Here is a 20,033-nt window from a genome sequence, read left to right on the forward strand (position 1 = left end):
CATGTCTCTTCACATGATGATGTGGAAGTTATGATGTAACCATGTAATTTTTATAAAGAATAATAAGTGGAATTCCAAGAGTCATATATGGACAAAAGAGCCATGTATAGAAGTCTAAAAGACATGTAACCCCAAGAGTCATATGTAATTCCTAAAGTCATTTGGAAGTCCAGGGTTTCTATAAGTCCAAATGTCATTAGAATTTAGAAAGTCAAGAGTCACGAGGACATGAAAAGCCATGCCTCAAGTTATAAAAAGGACTCTCATTACTTAAGAAAATGAATTTTAACCTTGGCTTCTCCCACAAGGCACTAGAGAGATAGAGATAGTACTTTTGGGGAGCAATTAGTGGCTATAACGCACCACTATTAGAGCTAGTGATGTTCATTGTTAAGTCCCTATAATACTAGTGATTACCCCATTACTATTGTAATTGTATCCCTTATTAATATTGTTGTGCCCTTATTGTCCCCATATTGTTATTACTGTGCCCCATAGAATCTGTCTATTGTTATTTTTGTGGCTTTATATTATTATTGTTAGGTTGGCTGGGTTATATTTTGACTCCTTAGATTCCTATATATAGAAAGGAGGTTTTGTCATTTGAATCATTCAAGAATTGTTCATTTATGTAATCTAAAGGAGGTTGTCCCCTCGAAGAGGCTGAATTCTAAGGCGTTGATCTATCCATTCTATCTTTTTTTGAGATGGTTTCATAACATTTGGTATCAGAGCTTTGGATTCTAGGGTTTCGCTGCTCCAAATAGGTGATCGTGGAATTTTCACTATAACTTTTGTTATGCGACGTTTCAGAAGCTAAAAAAAACCCATTTGAGGAAATCACACTGAACCTTGGGTCCGAATTTCAGAGCTTTTCGTGCTATATTTGCGGAGAGATGATCTGAGGAAGTTGGTATTTTTGCATACTCTTGAATTACATTCCAAACAGGTGACCTGGGGAAAATCATCATAAATTTTGCTCTGAGCATCGGATTGAAATTTAGTAAGAAGGTATAGAAAGAGGATGGACTGTAGTTTCTTGTATATATTTTTTAGAGAAAGGTCGAAACAGTGACTCATGGAACGTCATACAACTTCGCACTACTGAATTAGTCTATAATCAGGTCACTGTGGGAGATTTGGTATAACTCTTCCTTGGAGAATCCAATTTGGATCAGACTGGTGGCATTGGAAAGAGGACACAAAGGACTACTGCAGGCCGTAAATTTAGAACTGGATGATCCGAAATTACAGAGATACATCAGAGGCAATATCGAGCTCCTACAAAGTGACATTTGGTGTGCTTGGTCTCAAACAAAAGGGTTCAATAATGGAGCACATTGAGGAGTTCCAAAAATTGAACATAAGGGTTAAAAATATTCCAGAGGAGCATAGGATTGATGTGTTCATAGGGACTTTAAAGGATAATATCCAACATGATGTTCGCCTTTGGGAACCTGATTCATTAGAGAAGGCATTCAGGTTAGCAAGAAAAATGGAAAGCAAAATTATGGCAACCAGGAAGCATACCACTCACAACTATAAAGATGGAAGTTTTGTTGTCCCTAGTCTTCCACAACCTATAAGGTTGACACCACAAAAATTGGAAGAAAAAAGAGCAAAAGGGCTTTGTTACATTTGTGATAGCAAATACACTAAAGGTCATAAGTGTGCTGAGAATAAATTATTCTACATCGATTGTGAAGAGGAAGAAGAAAAGGAGCAAGAAAGGTCAAAAGAAGAGGATATACTCCAGGAACAAAGCCTAGATAAATAAAAAATGAATCCGACCATATCTTGTAATGCATTGGCTGGAATTACCACTCCTCAAACCATCAAGATAGAAGGACAACACAAGAATAAAAAGGTAATAGTGTTGATTGATTCAGCAAGTACCCACAATTTTATTCATTGTAAGATAGTAAAAGAATTGAAATGCTTCCTATATCCAGCACCTGAGTGTCAAGTGATGGTTGCAAATGGAGGAACGATAAATTGCTCTGGAAAGTGCCATAATATCAAGCTATCCATGGGAGAATATGTATTGAATAGCCCAATGCTTTCCATTCCAATGGGAGGTGCTGATGTTGTACTAGGAGTCCAATGGCTACAATCCTTGGGTACAATAGCTTTTAATTTTCAAGAACTTTTCATGAAATTTTCTCTGGAAGGAAAGGAAGTTGAATTAAGGGGTATTGCAGGGAAACCTGGAAAGATAATCAGCTCTAACGGTATGACAAAGCTTCTAAAAAAGGAAAAAAGAGGTGTAATTGCACAATTATGTTCGCTAGATGTTTCCACATTGGAATCATCTATTTCTTCAGATCTCCAAAAAGTCTTGGATAATCATTCCAAGGTATTTGAGACTCCCAAAGGTCTCCCACCTATTCGTGATCATGATCATGCTATTCATTTGATTCCAGAAAGTGTTCCTCCAAACATCAGGCCGTACAGATATCCCTATGCCCAAAAGAGTGAAATTGAATGTATGGTTGCAGAAATGCTAGAGGCAGGTATAATTCAACCTAGTCAAAGTTTTTTCTATGCTCCAGTAGTATTGGTGCACAAGAAGGATGGATCATGGTGCATGTGTCCGGATTATAGGGAGCTCAACAAGCTCACTATTAAAGATAAGTTTCCCATTCCTACCATTGATGAATTACTGGATGAATTGCATGGATCAATTTACTTCACCAAGTTGGATCTTCGTTCAGGATATCATCAAATCAGAATGAAGACTGAAGACATTCCGAAAACAACATTTAGAACTCATGAGGGTCATTATGAATTTTTGGTCATGCCTTTTGGCCTTACCAATGCACCTTCTCCATTTCAAGGTTTGATGAATTCCATTTTTAAACCCTTCCTTAAAAAATTTGTGTTAGTATTTTTTGATGATATACTAATCTACAACAATTCTTGGAAGGATCATGTTGAACATGTTGACAGGGTGCTACAACTATTGGAGGAGAAACAATTATATGCAAAAAGATCCAAATGCTTCTTTGGAGTACATGAGGTGGAATATCTGGGTCATATTGTATCTCATGAAGGAGTTAAGGTAGACCCTAGCAAAATTAAAGCCCTTAAGGAATGGAAAATCCCCACATCCATAAAGCATTTGCGAGGATTTCTCGGGTTGACAGGGCATTATTAGAAGTTTGTTAAGAATTATGGGAGAATAGCAGCACCTCTAACAACATTATTGAAGAAATATGCATTTTCATGGACTACAGAAGCAACAAAGGCCTTCGAACATCTTAAAGAGGCAATGTGCCAAGCAACGGTCTTAGCTACACCAGCTTTCACAAAAAACATTTATTGTGGAATGTGATGCTTCAGGAAATGGAATTGGTGTTGTTTAAATGCAAGATAAAAGACCTATTACTTTTGAAAGTTGTCCAATCAAGGGAAAGTTTTTACACAAAGCTATTTATGAGAAGGAAATGTTGGCAATACTCCATGCACTTAAGAAATGGTGACCCTACCTAATGGGAAGACACTTCAAGGTAAAAACGAATCATGATAGCCTTAAACACTTTTTAGAACAAAGATTATCCTCTGAAGAGCAACAAAAGTGGGTCACAAAGATGTTGGGTTATGACTTTGAAATCATCTACAAGAAAGGGAAGCAAAATGTGGTGGCAGATGCACTCTCAAGAAAGGATGAGGATGTGGAAGCATTTTTGTGCGCCATTTCTATTATCCAACCAGATTGGATAAACGAAGCAAGGGAGGAATGGAAGAATGATGAAGAAGTGTGCGCACTTATTCGAAAGTTACAACAAGATTCCAGTACATTTGATACATTTAGCTGGCAAAATGATTCGTTATGGTACAAAGATCGCTTATACCTCTGTAAGAATTCCCAACTAAAACAAAAGATTCTTATGGAATTGCACACTTCTCCCTTAGGAGCGCACTCAGGATTTTTAAAAACTTACCACAGGGTTAAGAAGGATTTTTTTTGGGATGGCCTTAAATTGGATATTCAAAAGTTTGTGGCGGAATGTTTGGTTTGCCAACAAAATAAAGTTGAAATAATTAAGACACTGGGTCTATTACAACCTCTATCCATTCCAAGCCAACGTTGGGAGGAGGTTTCAATGGATTTTATCATAGGTTTACCCAAGTCTGAGGGAAAGAGTGTCATCATGGTGGTAGTTGACAGACTTACCAAGTATGCACACTTTTGTGCATTATCACATCCATTTAAAGCCAGTACAGTTTCTACTGCATTTAGGGAAACAATTCAAAATCTATATGGAAACCCAAAGATAATTGTAAGTGACAGAGATCCCATTTTCACTGGAAATTTTTGGACAAAATTATTTTCTTGTCTTGGTACTTAGTTAGCTCATAGCTCATCTTATCATCCTCAATCTGATGGGCAAACTGAGATAGTAAACAAATGTTTGGAAGGATATCTTCGTTGCTTTGTATCTGATAAATAGACACAATGGGTCAAATGGTTACCTCTGGCTGAATGGTGGTATAACACTTCCTTCCATACAACAAAAAAAATGACCCCATTTATGGCACTTTATGGATATCAGCCACCATCCATCACATCATATTTACGAGAAAATTCTAAGGTTCAAGCAGTGGAACATCACATCAAACATCAACAACAAGTCCTTCAACTCTTAAAGGATAACCTCATGTTGGCACAAAATAGAATGAAACAAAAGGCAGATCAATATCGCAACGAAAGAAGTTTTGATGTAGGTGATTGGGTATTCCTATGGCTACAACCATATAAGCAAATGTCCCTCAAGCAAGCTAAGAAGGATAATAAATTATCACCAAAGTATTATGGTTCGTACAAGGTTTTGCAAAAGATTGGCACTATGGCTTACAAATTGGAGCTTCCTGCAACTTCTCGATTACACCCAGTTTTCCATGTTTCATGTTTAAAGAAGGTTATAGGCGACAAGCTCCCTGTTCAAACAATATTGCCAGAACTTGACGAGGAAGGAAAAATTATATTGGAACCAGAAGTAGTCACAGAAACAAGAACTCGACAGCTACGAAATCGATCAATTTCGGAGTATCTTATCAAGTGGAAGAACTTATCCGCTGAAGATTCCACATGGGAGGATGAAAATTTATACAGAAGCATCCATAACTACTCAAGTGTTGAGGACAACACTATTTTGAAGGAGAGGGGCATGTTAAGTCCCTATAATACTAGTGATTACTCCATTACTATTGTAGTTGTATCCCTTATTAATATTGTTGTGCCCCTATTGTCCCCATATTGTTATTACTGTGCTCCATAGAATCCCTCTATTGTTATTTTTGTGGCTTTGTATTATTATTGTTAGGTTGGCTGGGTTATATTGTCATTTGAATCATTCAAGAATTGTTCATTTCTGTAATGTAAAGGAGCTTTCTCCCTTGAAGAGGCTAAATTCTAAGGCGTTGATCTATCCATTCTATCTTTTTTTGAGCTGGTTTCATAACATTCATTATACTTATGCATCTTGGAACTTTTTCTTAATACTTGAAGCCTTTTGGCCAACACATTTTCATGCATGGATTGTGAATGTTTTAAGACTACTCTTGTAATGTTTATGATTCATGTTGGATTTCACATGTACTAGAGTAATTGAACTATTTCAATGACTATGGTGCTTAACTCGTTGGAAATGTGTTGTAATGATTGTAATGATCACCACATCTATTTGAACTATTTTTCTTGATGCTAGATGAGTCTTTCTTATCCATATGTGTGCGTTTCCATTAGATTAGTACTATTACTTCTCTTTTAAAGGCTCACTTCCCCCCTTTGCAGTAAAAGGTCCCTGGTACATCTACAATTGAACATTCACAAGGCATGCTCTCTTGCTCATTCAAAAGCACATGTGCACTTCTCTCTCATGCTAATTTATTAAGCCAGGGCAAACCTTTAAGTAAACAACATACAAATGAGACTCCTATACCAAATGATGTGAGGTCTAAATGGGACCTTATAACGAAGAGATCCCCTATATGTTGGTGGTATCCAACACGAACAACAAGATGCTACCAAATCATTTCGTAGTGACTAAAAAAAATAAAAATTTGGAGGAATGTGTTTCAGTTGAAATCTCCCTTTAGCCTGCCCGCTGCACCAATGTTCTTCGTGCTTGTAGGTCTTTCTAGGTCTTTCTAGGAGATAGAAGAATTCATGTCATGTATTATAGACTCATTTTTCTCTTTGTAACAAAGAAAACTATTTATTTTTGTCAAGAAAAGGCCATTTATTCCTCCAAGGCCAAGTCGGATCTAGTCAAGGACAAGTCGTCCTAAGAGAGGGCTATTCGACCCCTCAAGAAGGCTACTAATACAAGGATCTCAGCCTCATTTGGAGTACTCACTCATCACAAGTTTGATCTACAATAACGAAGGATAAAAAGAGCTAGAAGGACAAAGAAAAGAAGGAAGAATTGAATTTTCTGGGGATAATATCTCCGTATGTGTTCACATGTGTGAAGTTAGGGTTTTTGTGTAGCTTCTAGCTGCAGGAAGCCGAAATTGTAGGGCCAAAATTCTAGAGCAAAGTTGCAGAAGGTCGAAGTTTTGGAGCTGCCTTCGAGAGATCTTGCTTGGGGGTTGACTTGGTGCCTGGGAGGATTTTGGGCTTTGGTATTTGGGTCTTGGAAGTATCATTGTAAGAAGATTCTATAAGAAGAGAAACTTTATTTCTGGGATTTCCCTTGACTTGGAGCCTATATATTGTGTACATTGTCTCTTTGTGATATTCATTGTTTTGGTAATTTCTTGATGAACAAGAACTAAAAAAGTAATAAAGGCCAACTAATATCACAAATAATTATCAAGTTAAGGAAAATAATCTATAATCTATAAATCTCCTAATTTTCTAACGTCGTTAAGACTAGATTGGAACATAATCGTAGTTCCCCTGACCGAATCTATAAAATACCATGGGGAAAACCATCATACCTAAAACCATGGATAGGTCCACCCACCATAACATTATTGGGTCCACCTAAAAAAATTCCAGGTCGTTGCCTTGAACCCCATGCAAGGGTGCAATACCCCCCTATTGTAGGTAAATTTTATAAAGCCAAAATGTCCAGGGTCTAAAGCAAGATGGTTTTGAAAGAACCACTGCTATTTTGTATGTGTTTCATAATATAATGAAACAAAGGTTCCTAATTGTAATGAAATGCATGAGTATTATGGAATGCATAATTCAAAGTTGATATTTGAGAGGCAAAATAGTATGAAGCTAGAGGTCTATGCATTTCTAGAATTAGAAACTCATAAATATACTTTAATTGCATTTAGAAAAATGCAAAAGAATAGATATTTTGGGGAGGATAAACTAATAAGGTATCTTGGGCTTTGCTTTTGAATTATCATGATGAAGATGTAATGGCACAGATGTTGCAGGTTATTATTCCAAATAAGACACATTAGATCTTGACAACAAGCTACTTGGTTTCCTTTTTGCGATAGTTTGGCATCGTCTTCCATAAATGTTTTAACCACTTTTCTTGGAATTTATAAAGAGACACCACACTCGAAAGAAACCAAAATGATATGGGCTCTAATAAAACAACACAAATTTTCCACACTTCAGAGAAACGTGTTCAAGTATAACAAATGGGTTGAGATACTGTTAGACCAGGATGTAACTCCTCAAAACGAATTGAATTTCTTCATTAATATTTCTCATGGTTATATACAAGTAGGGAGAGACTCTTGGGCTTCCCAATGTCTCTTCATTTTCTTATTCTCCATTATTTACTATTTACATTATTTACAAATGTTCACCCAATCCCAATGATTATGTGTCAACATTCACCCCCGTAATCTGAATGGATGTTGGTGAGTCCAAGCATCGTTCCGAATCTTTCGAACTTTTCTCTCCCAATAACTTTGGTGAAGATGTCCGCAATCTGCTCATTAGTGGAACAATGGCATAAATGGATTGTCTTGGCCTCAACATGATGTCGAATCAGATGGTATTTTTTATTGATGTGCTTGTTCGATCATGGAACTTTGGTTCTCAACAAACTTTATTGTAGAGGTGTTGTCAATCATGAGTGGAGTTGAATGTACTTGCTTTACCTACAAATATTCCGAAATTTTCCTGAGCCACACGATTTTTTTTATTTCCTCAACAACTACTACATATTCTGCCTCTATTGTGGAATCTGTTGGAATTGACTGTTTGTGTGATCTCTAAGAGACAACTCTTGATCCAAGACTCATAGCATAACCTGAAGTAGATACCCCAGTTTCTTTGTCTCCATCGAAGTCTGAATTAGAGTATCTAATCAAGCTGAAGTCGCCCACCTGTGTATACTCGAGTCTAAAGTCTCGGGTTCCCTTCAAGTACTTTAGAACTCTTTTTGGAGCAGACCAATGCCCTTCACAAGGCTTTTGCATAAATATGGAGAGGATTCCAACAACAAATAAAATATTTCGTTTGGTAGTAGTCAGGTAGTTGAGACTTCCTACAAGCTATCTATACATTGTTGCATCCTCAAATTATTTTCCTTCAATGGATGTGAGCTTTAAGTTCTGTTCCATTGGATTAGTCAAAGGATTGCACTAATCCATGCCAAATCTGTTTAATAGATCTCCAATGGACTTATTTTGAGAGAGGAATATATACTTTGGATGTTGAGTTACTTCAATACCAAGATAGTAGTAGGCATTGCCCAAGTCAGTCATTTCAAAAAAATTCCTCAATTCCTTCTTTATGGATGCAATGTAGCTCCCATTGTTCCCTGTCATCAAAATATCATCTACATATACCACAAGATATACCACTATTTTGCCAACTTTCTTGACAAACAAAGTTGCATAATCAAGATCATAATGTTTGAAGTTGAGTTTCATAAGATGCCCAATTAATTTTTCATACCAGGCTCACAATGCTTGTTTGAGGCCATACGAGGATTTCACAAGTTTTCATAATTTATGTTCATGTACATTCACAAAAAATCCTTTTGGCTGGGACATAAAAACATTTTCTTTCAGATCTCCATTCAAGAAAGCAGTTTTTACATCTATTTGATGGATTTTCCAATCGTTCTGAGCTGCCAAGACAAAGAGTGTCTGGATGGTAGCCCATTTTGTTGTGGGGGAAAAGTCTTCTAATAATTGACCCCTTCCTTCTACACAGAACCTTTTGCCACAAACATGGCTTTGTGCTTATCAAGTGAGCCATCATATTTATACTTGTTCTTGTAGACCCACTTGCAGCCAATTGGTTTGGTTCCCAATGGAGGATCAACCAGCTTCCAAGTGTCATTCTTTATCAACGCATCATACTCCTTTTGCATCGCTTCTTTCCATTCATCATGTAAATAAACTTCTTTGAAGGAAGTTGGTTCAAAATATGTAGACAAATTTAGTTCACAATCATAGGAAACATCCATATCAACAGGTGAATCAGAATCATCTACATCACCTCCATTTTTCTTGGTTGAATTTCTTGTTCTTGTCTTTCCAACCTCATCAAGATGAACACTTTCAAGTGTCTTTGTCAACCATTTTGGGGGACCTTTCTGAGATGGTCCAGGCTACTCAGTTGACTAAGTTGGGACTAAATCAAGATTGGGTCTCCCAATTCTGTCAATCACATCACTCAAAGTATCATCAGTGGTTGGAGCTTCATGTGGTGGAGAGAGTGCTTCAGAAGAAGATTCCACAGATTGATATAGTATAGGAATCCCCCCTTCAAGATGTGGAATTTGGTTATCAAATTCTTGAAATGATTTTGCATGTCCGAATCTATCCAAGCGATCAAGTTTCCGCTCAACAACATTGTCAGCTTTGGAAGATTCAAGAAAGATAACATCTCTAGATACAACAAACTTCTTATTAACTTCATCATAAAGACAACATGCTTTGTAGGTATTTGAATACCCCAAGAAGACACACTTACAACTTCTTGCACTAAATTTGTTTCTTTGTACCTTTGGTATCAAGGCATAATAGGTGGAACCAAAGACCTTGAGATGCTTTACCAAAGGAATGTGGCCTTACCACATTTCATAAGGAGTCTTGTTTCTAATATAATTAGATGGACATCTATTCTTTACATATATAGAACACAGCATTGCATCAACCCAAAACATCAATTTTACATTCTTGAAAAACATCATAGAACATACCATATTTAAGATTGTCCTATTCATTCTTTCAGCTACTCCGTTCTGTTGGGGATTATAAGGCACAATAGTTTGATGTTTGATCCCATGTTGGTGAAGATAGTTTTCAAATTCATTTGAAGTGTATTCTTTTCCATTATCAGTGCGAATAGAACCAATATGAGATTGTGCATCATCATTTCAATCCATGTATGAAAGTTATTGAATGTTTGAAAAACATCAGATTTGTTCTTCAATAGATAAACCCAACACATTCGGTGTAGTCATCAATAAATGCAATCATATATTTATTTCCATTTGTAGAAGGAATAGGCATTGGACCACATAAATATGAATGAATGAGTTTGAGTTTTCTATGTGCTTTGGAATGTGAATCATGAAAAGATTGTTTGCTATGCTTTCCTAGAATACAAGCATCAAATTGCTTAAGTTTCCTAGGAATTGTAGGCAAACCAGTAACACCATTTTCTTAAAAAAGCAAAGGTTGTCATAGTTCAAGTGTCCAAATATAGCATGCCATAAAATGCTTGATGGAAATGTACCTTCATCATAATGAGAACTGTACGATAAATTTTGTGCATGGGCAGAGGGACCTTGCAGCTTCAGAAGTCTTTCTTCTTCTATCCCCATCACGACGAGTGATTTGATGCTTTTTTGACCTCAACCTTTCCATCAAACATATGAATGGAGTTTCCTTGTTGGCGGATGTGGACTAAGGATAACAAGTTTCTCCTTAGTTGTGGGAGATATAAAACATCATGCAGAACAAAGTCTGGAAGACCAGGCAATTTGAGCCTGATTGTGCCAAGCCCTGATGGCTTGAGTTTTGATTTGTCTACAAAGTATACTTCTCCATCAATGTTATCAGTAAATTCTTCAAAAAAATATCTTCTAAAAGGCATGTGGCAAGTTTCTCCTGAATCACGCGACCAATATTTTTTCTAAGAAGCAAGTGAAGCATTAAACAAGTCTTCATTTAATTCAATATTACAATGTTCCACAACATAGTGATCAGATTCATATGCTTTACCTTTCTCTTTGTCATTGGTTTTAGCTTTGGGTTGATTTATTTTCCCAAGGAAACTTGCATTTGGATGCATCATGTGATCCATCTCTATTGCAATATTTTTCTCCTTGAGAGTGTCTGCTCCCTTGCTTCAGAAATTTATTCTTCCTCTTCCTCTTCGACCAGCTCTTCCTCTGGAAGAATGTTGAGCATGATTCTTCTCTCTATGTGAAACACACACAATTCCCCTAGAATACTGAGGAGTTGTCTTCTTCCTGAAATCTTTCTATCTCAGCAAATTTCCTCACAAGGGAGTCAAAGGTAATTTTTTTGAGGTTTCCATTTGCTTGCAATGACTCAAGATAATTTGAATAAGTGGGATAAAGTACCTTGACAAAGCTATCGAGGAATGTCTAGCTCAACATTAGTGACTTTGATATCATGCATAATAGATATTACTTCTAATGCTAAAGCAAGAGGATCATGATTTTGTAATTCAAGACTGAACAATTTAATCATAAATTGGACAAATTCAAGTTCAGAGTGTGAGTCATAGAGTTCCTTCAACTTCTGTAAGGCTTCAAAAGTATTTCAAAATGGTGAAATATGAAAACTCATATCTTCATTTACAGATGCTGCAATCAAGGCATAGGCCTGTTGTGGCCCCAACCACCACCCTATTAAAACTGGCCCTGGTAGCAATTTTGAATGGGTCCCCTAGAAATCTGATCTTTCATCTCTCTGAATGATTTGTTTCATCCCAATGATTTTAACTCTATGACAAGTCAAAGTTTCAATTCCTAATGGTTGAGCACCTTGAATAAATCTCTGTTGCATGGTTCATTCATGACCCAGCCTAGCCCTTCATTCATTCCCTTCATCAGGACTTTTCAAATCCTCATAAGCATCCATAGTACATTTATGCCCACACGCATAATCACCCCACCCTCATTATAGTCGTTTGTGTACTTAACACAAAATCTTCTATCGCACCTCATTTCCATTTTAACTCTTTGCAATGAAAAACTTCACAAACATGTCTAAATCATCCCTTTTTTCTTGTCGCACTCAACCTTGGCACATAACGCATACCATAAGGCACCGGACCCGATGGCACTATTAACCATACTTCATATATATGTCGGGTCTGAAGCCTCATCGCATATCGCAATCGGACAAGGTCTAAGGCTTATATATATAAGGTGTGCCACTATACTCCAGACCCAACGACACTATTAACCATACTTCATACATATGTCGGGTCCGGGCCATATTGGATATCGCATATCGGCGAAGCCCGGGTCTTATACACAATGTGCGCGGTGATATGGTAGACCCACCGAGCTTATCAAATATGATATATATGTTTTCGAGTCTGGGGCCATATCGCATATCGCAATCAGCGGAGCCCCAGGCTTTTGCATATTGCGATATGCGATACACTAGACCCGACGATATTTATAGGATCCGATACATAAAATTTGAGGTCCGGCCTAAGTGATCAGAGCGAGATTTTCTTTGTATTCCTGTGCTTTCCAAAATTCCCGATATAATAAAGGGAGGGGGTTTTTAGTGTAAAAGGCGCCCCTGTGGAGTCCCGATAGTGTAATCGCACATCGGGGAAGTGGAAGGCATGGGCACTGCGACGCGCGGAGGGGCCGATACCCAATTGCGATTAAGTGAAGTCCTCGAAAACCGTGCAAAGCCTATGGATTAAGCGGGAAAATTGTGTGTTACGTGTGTTTTGTGCGTAAGTCCTTTTCTTTCACACTTGTTCCTCGTAGTTTTATAAAAGTTAATGAAGGCAGAGTTTATGTTTTGTTTGAACATTTCTGTCATATTGTTCACAATCATGAAGCTAATGATAACTATCTCTGCAGGCAAGAAGTAAAGGACGTAGGAGTGGATTCGAAGAGTCATGTATGCAGAAGCGTTGTGTTTAAAGGTCCAGCCTTAAGCGTTCCAGGTCAAAATCCCACTCGTTGCCCATGCATTCTGAGAGCAAAGTTGTCCCGGTTTTCATCATGGGGAGGCAACACACAGCCACCCTTTTTATCAACATCTATTCACTTCCTCAAGAAATAAAGTGCTCTAGCAGATATGCTTTCTACGTGTCAGTTGTTACGCTGACGATCCTATCTCTATATACTCGATTTGTATATCGAAAATAGTGGGGGGAGATGAAGAGGCAGGGAAGACCGAGAGTCACAAGCTTTTGCATAAGTATTACCTCCGAAGATGAGAACAGGGATTTTCGTTTGGAGAAGAATAGTTTTGATTTATTGTGAATAAAGAGGACTGTTTGGTTCAAGAAGGAGCCTTTAGTTTCTTATTTATTTTCATTTGATTTTATGTGTTTTGAAGTAGAGTGTTGCCGCTAGCATAAATATAAATGTGATTTATGTTTGTGCATATTTATGGCATATTGTTCGTGATTAGTCTTGTTTATTTGAACATGATTCAATTGTTTGGTTAACTTATGAGCGACCACTGATTCAAAACCATATTAAACACCAATTGCAGGTTTATTTGTGCGGAAAGGAATGTGTATTCTCGTATGAGTAATATGATTGCAATCAAGCTCTAATATAGCCTTGTTCATCTATGAACTTAGTAATTGATTCTTTTGGACTTGGAATTTATTTATGGTGTTTAATATCTTTTATTATGCTCCTGCAGGATAGACTATAATAGTTAAGTTTAGCATAGGAAAGTAGAAGTAGTGTAGATAGGATTTGATACACATAGGTTCGTTGTTTCTTTTGTTGATTTAAATGAAGTCTTCCTCCGGGGAGTGGTAACAGTTCATGGGGTCCTTTAAAACCCCTCGGAACTAGCCACTCTAAACGAAAGCAAATCTAATTGGGGCCTATGACTGGGTTAGTTCCCCTTGTTGTCATAGCAAAAATTTGCCATGTCAACAAATTGGCGCTAGAAGGAGGGCTTAAACCGATGTCCACAACTTTTCAAGATTTCATCTATAAGTGCCATGCATGGATTCAAGAAGATTAATACATGGATTGTGAAGGTCGAAAAGACCCCTCCTCTCATTCGGAAAAGCCTCATCTCGAAGAAGAGACGCTGTGGGTATCCTGTCATTCAGGAACAACTAGTCAAAAGACTTACTTGGGCTTACGTTTGTTCCCTATCACGGCTCCCTATCTTTCAGTCATTACCTCCTATAGCAAAAAGAAAGCCAAGGGTCTATCACATAAACGAAGAAACGTCTGCAACACCTTCTCTTGAAGATATTGTGCTTGATTCTTTGCAGAGTATGAACTCTCCTTGGGAAAAAATCCCTGAGGATTCCCTGTTTGAAGGCAATCCCTAGCCTGATTTAGAAAATCCTAACGAAGAAGCCCTCAACCAGAACATCCCTATCCTCGATATGGCTAATATTCCTCCACTGGGTGGAAACCAACTCCCCCCTCCTCCGGGAGCACTGCCTCCCTAGACCGCTCAGGACGTCGTGGCCATACCTGGGCAGCAGCATCCCTTACCCAAGAATGCAGAAAAGGTACTACCTAAATTCGACCCTGAGCAGGGAGACACCGCTAAAAACCATATCAACTCGTTCTTCCTGGTCGTGTGCATGCTGGGGGTAGCTGATGAAGATATAGTATGTTGCCTATTCCCTTTTACCCTGACTGGTGCAGCTTCCACATGGTACTTTAGCTTGAGAACCGGATTGATCACCTCGTGGGCTGCCTTTCAACAGACCTTTTTAGACAAGTATGGCGATGACAAAACCCCTGCTGCCTTAGTCCTAGAACTATCCCATTTGAAAATGGAAACCAAAGAAAAGGTTAAGGATTTTAATATCTGGTTCAACACCTTGTTCAACAGAATCTCGACCACCACCAGACCTACAGAAGAGGTGCTCATGGAATTCTACATCACTGCTCTCCCTGTCCCTACTCCGATGTGGGTCAAAAGGAGTAACGCATAGACCTTACAAGGTGCTATCGATGAAGCATTAAAAGTTGAGAATGAAATTCTCAGTCTCACAGCATGCCACCCTACAACTGGAGAAAATAAAGCCTCTCAAGCATCCAAGAAGATTAATGGGAGTAATAACAAAGGGGCCGAAACCAAAGAAAAGGATACCACAGATGTAGAACATTTGCATCGGATCATTAAGAAGCTGACAAATACAATCATCGATATGAAAAGGAATTCTGGAGAGAGTACGAGCGGGAGTGGAGGAGAGTATAACAACATAAAACCTTTCAAACCTTTCTATCGTAAGAAGACAGAAGATAGTCATGGTCCACTTGCATTGCCTGCTCCACCCAATGAAGGGAATTTAAACACAGAAGAGCTGGCTCTTATCGGATCGCTCCTTAACCAAGAAGAACCTATAGTGGATCTAGAGCCAGAACAAGAAGATGAGGAAGAATACGAAGTAGAAGAGCCCTCGGAAGAAGAATCCCAAATCAACGTACTATGGGATTTATATACAAATGAGAATGATGATGACCAAGGATACAGTATGGCAGAAATCCACACATGAAGCAAAGGGCCACTTGCAGGTGTGATGAAGCCTGTAGATCAAACCAAGAAAGATGTCCGCCTTGTGAAGGCACCTGCTCCCAAAGTTCCTGTTGAGAAGAGTAGACCCAGTGGTCAATCCAAGAATACCCCTGTTGCAAACCCTCCAGAGAAAGAAAATGCATCTCCCACTGCAACGAAGGCTACTCAATATGGTAAACCCCCACCTAAAAATGGAAAAACTAGTATGTTTACTCTGCTCTATCCTGTTTATAACATTGATTACAATATTGTGGATGATCTTAAGAAATCTAGGGCTAATATCACATACCTTGATTTGCTGAAATTAACGTAGCAAAGAGATTTTCTCTTGAGAGCTATGAATGAGAGAAATTCCAAAACTCCCACCATCCCAAGCAGCCAAACCAAGAAGTCAGTGTCCAAACTTGTCAACACCTCCATTGTAGCCCAAATGCCATCAGCTATGGAAGCCACTCCGTCCAAAATGAATCGAAAACCCTAAGATTTTAGTGCAGCCATGATAGGGAGAAAATAAAAATCCATTACCCCACCTTTCCTTATCACATTTGAAATCCTCAACATGAACATACACAATTGCTTAGTAGATTATGGTGCCTCGTCCACTGTGATGCCTTATGCTGTTGCTAAAAGACTACATGCAATACCTGAGAAAATCGGGACTCGAATTATGCAATTGGATAGGACAAATGTGAAAGTAATTGGAGAATTGAAAGATGTGTTGATTTGGATGGTTGCTAAACCACAATACACACAAGTCATTGATATAGTGGTAGTCGATATACCCGAGGCCTATGGAATGTTGCTTAGTAGGGATTGGTCAGCAAAACTCAATGGATATTTCTCAATTGATTGGTCCCATCTCTTATTGCCTCAGAAGGGAAAAGGTGATATGTTGAGAGTTGATCGAGAAAGATACATGAAGTATGTGGTAACGGAACTAAATGGTCCCAATGAGCCTGTAATGTTTACCAACTCCATCCTTGGGAATTATAGTTTCAATGTTTGTGCCACAGAAACTGTTTTGGAGAATTCCATGCAGAAATAGTTGAAGAAACTTTGACATACACACAGTTGGAAATTCCCTCCCATAATCCAACTGATGAACTATCCTGTATTATAGTAGATGATAGGACTAATTTCTTAGATAGTAGTTCAATTGATGTAACATTAGATTCTATATTCTGGACACTCTATTTTGATGGCTCTAACTACCTTGAAGGTGAAGGTGCTGGAAGTTTTCTCATTGACCCGCAAGGGAACCAACATTTGATGGCAAGCTGGTTGGAGTTTGGATGCACCAACAACACAACAGAATATGAAGGCTTGTTGCAGGGCCTGAAGAAAGCCATTGATATGGAGGTGAAAAATCTTAAAGTTTTTGGTGACTCAGATAATTGTGGATCAGGTAAGGAAAATGATACACTGTAATTCACCACACCTGGTAAGGTACCAGCATGAGTTATGGAGCTTAATTGACAGTTTTGGTTCCTTTAATATCACATACATACCTCAAAGGCAAAACCAAGATGTTGATTTGATGGCTAGTATGGTTGCTAAACTTTTGCCTGATTTCAGATTAAAGAAGAATAAATGTTATGTTGAATTGATTTTCAAACCATCTGTGCCTGATAACATCTCAAATTGGTAGGTGTTTGAAGATGATGAGAAAATACTTGAGTTCTTGCATTGCGAGGAGACATTCAAGAATGTAGTCATTGACGAGAGAGAACATGACAGGTTTATGAACAAGAGGGAAGATGAGGAAAAGGATCAGCCCAATGTGATCCCCAAATCAGTCATTACGATGGAGCACTTGTATGACTTGCATGATAAACTCAAGAAACCGATTAACTACAAAATGCATAGCTCATCCATGAAGTATGAAACGATCAACCTTGGTACCAAAGAAGACCCAAAAAATGTCAATTTGGGCCTTGGGTGCTCTCCACAAGAAAAGATTGCATTTGTCAAGCTATTTAAAGACTATAAGGATGTCTTTGCGTGGACATAAGAAGACCTAAAGACCTTTGATACCAATGTTATGCAGCATGTAATCCCTTTGGAAAAGGAGGCTAGGCCCTACCAACAAAAGCTGCATAAGATGCATCTAAGCCTAGAACTGTTGGTGAAGAAAGAATTAAACAAACTGCTAGATGCCAAAATCATATTCGCGGTTAGACACACCTGCTGGGTAGCCAATCTCGTGCCAGTAAGAAAGAAAAATGGATACATCAGGCTATGTATTGATTTCAGAATCCTGAACAAAGCATCTCGAAAGGATAACTATCTTGTCCCTTCTATGGAACACATCCTTTAGTGCGTTTCTAGGTCTCAAATGTTGTCCCTATTAGATGGGTTTTCAGGATATAATCAAATACTAGTATCTCATGGGGATCAGCTTAAGAAAACCTTCAACACTAAATGGGGCACCTATGCATATCGTAAAATGCCTTTTGGACTCATTAATGTGGGTGCCACATTCCAGATAACTATGGACATAGATTTCCGAGGGTTGATTAACAAATCAGTAGTGGTTTACATGGATGACATCACTATGTATTCATATCACCGAAGGGATCATATCTATCACCTGAGACAGATTTTTGAAAGATGTTGAAGGTATGGAATTTCATTGAATCCCAAGAAGAGCATCTTTGTAGTCACGGAGGGGAAACCACTGGGTCATATCCTCTCTAAAGAAGGGATTGTTATTGATCCTGAAAGAATAGATACCATCATGAGAATACAACCCCCTACTAATAAGAAATCCATGCAATCTTTCTTCGGGAGGATTAATTTCGTTAGAAAATTTGTTTTAGGCTTCACGGAAATAGTGTGCCCCATGCAGCTAATGATGAAGAAAGACATTGTGTATAAATGGAGCGATGAAGCCAAGAAAGCATTTCGGCGAATCAAGGAAGCCATCGCTAAAGCCCCTGCATTGGTCAACCCCGATTTTGGTAAGGATTTCTTCTTGTACACTTTTTCTTCCAATGTTTCATATGCCACAATACTCACTCAGAAAAACAACAAAGGAAACAAATTCCCTATTTCTTATATGAGCTCTAATCTCCAAGGGGCATAACTCAACTACCAAGACTTGGAGAAACAGGGTTATGCAGTTTTCAAGGCCGTAAAGCAATCTTCCCCATCCTACTGTAAGAAACCTCTTCGTGCAAAAGGAAATGGGTGAATGAAGAGGGAATTGGATAATTGCCCTTCAAGAGTTTGACCTCGAGATAAAGCCGACACATATAGTTCGAGGGTAGGGACTTTGCAGGCTAGCGGCAGAATCCTTGACGGACAAAGAAGGGGCGTCGAAAGAACCGGAAACACTGAACATGCAATTTGCACAAATGGAACTCATGGAGGAGCCCTTATGGAGTAACGAAGCACTAATGTATGAGCAAGAAATATCGGAAGCCTTTTTAGACCCTGAGTCGTGGTACTACAACATACACTTCTATCTAGTGTGACGATCATGTCCTAAACACATGGATGCATCACAAAGGAGAGCACTCAAATTGAAATCCAATTAGTATCATTTGGCCAACAGCATCTTATACAGAAAAAATCATGATGGAATCTGGCTGAGGTGTTTGGAGAAGGATGATGCCGACCATGTATTGAAAGAAATGCACGACGGCCTAGCAGGTGGTCAATACGGAAGAGAGACCACTGCACACAAAATATTAAGAGCTAGGTATTATTGGCCCACAGTGTTCAGACTCACATACCCACGCTCGCAAATGCAAGGTGTGTCAAACCGTTGCAGGATGAGAAAGAAACCCTGTTTTTCCCCTTAGGCCTATTATGATTTATTGACCATTCTAGCAATGGGGCCTAGACATTATAGGCGAGATCACTACAAACTCTTCACAGCAGCATAAGTATATACTCACAACGATTGATTACTTCACCAGATGGACCGAAGCCATCCTACTTCAGAAGGTGAACGAAGATGAGGTAATATCATTCATTGAGAAATTCATTATCAACAGGTATGGCATCCCTGACGCTCTCATATTTGATAACGCTTCTTACTTTTCATCACTGAAACTGACTGAGTTTGCTATTGATAAATCAATCCACATAAGGTATGTAGCAAACTATTACCCCCAAGGAAACAGAGTTGCAGAGTCTTCAAATAAAAACCTTATCTGCATAATCCGCAAGTCCATCGCTGACAACCAGAGGAACTGGCACAATGCCCTAACAAATTCCCTTTGGGCCGATAGGGTCACCCCTAAAGTGGCCTTAGGAAACTCCTCATACTTCCTCATCTATGGATAGGAAGCCATCTTGCCTCCAAACGTTACCCTTCCCTCCTTACAGCTCTCCCAACCTTCAAGAGGAAC

Source organism: Pinus tabuliformis, chromosome 8, assembly GCF_031772625.1.
Source record: "Pinus tabuliformis cultivar Carrire ecotype Pingquan chromosome 8, CPIR1, whole genome shotgun sequence".
Lineage (NCBI taxonomy): Eukaryota > Viridiplantae > Streptophyta > Pinopsida > Pinales > Pinaceae > Pinus > Pinus tabuliformis.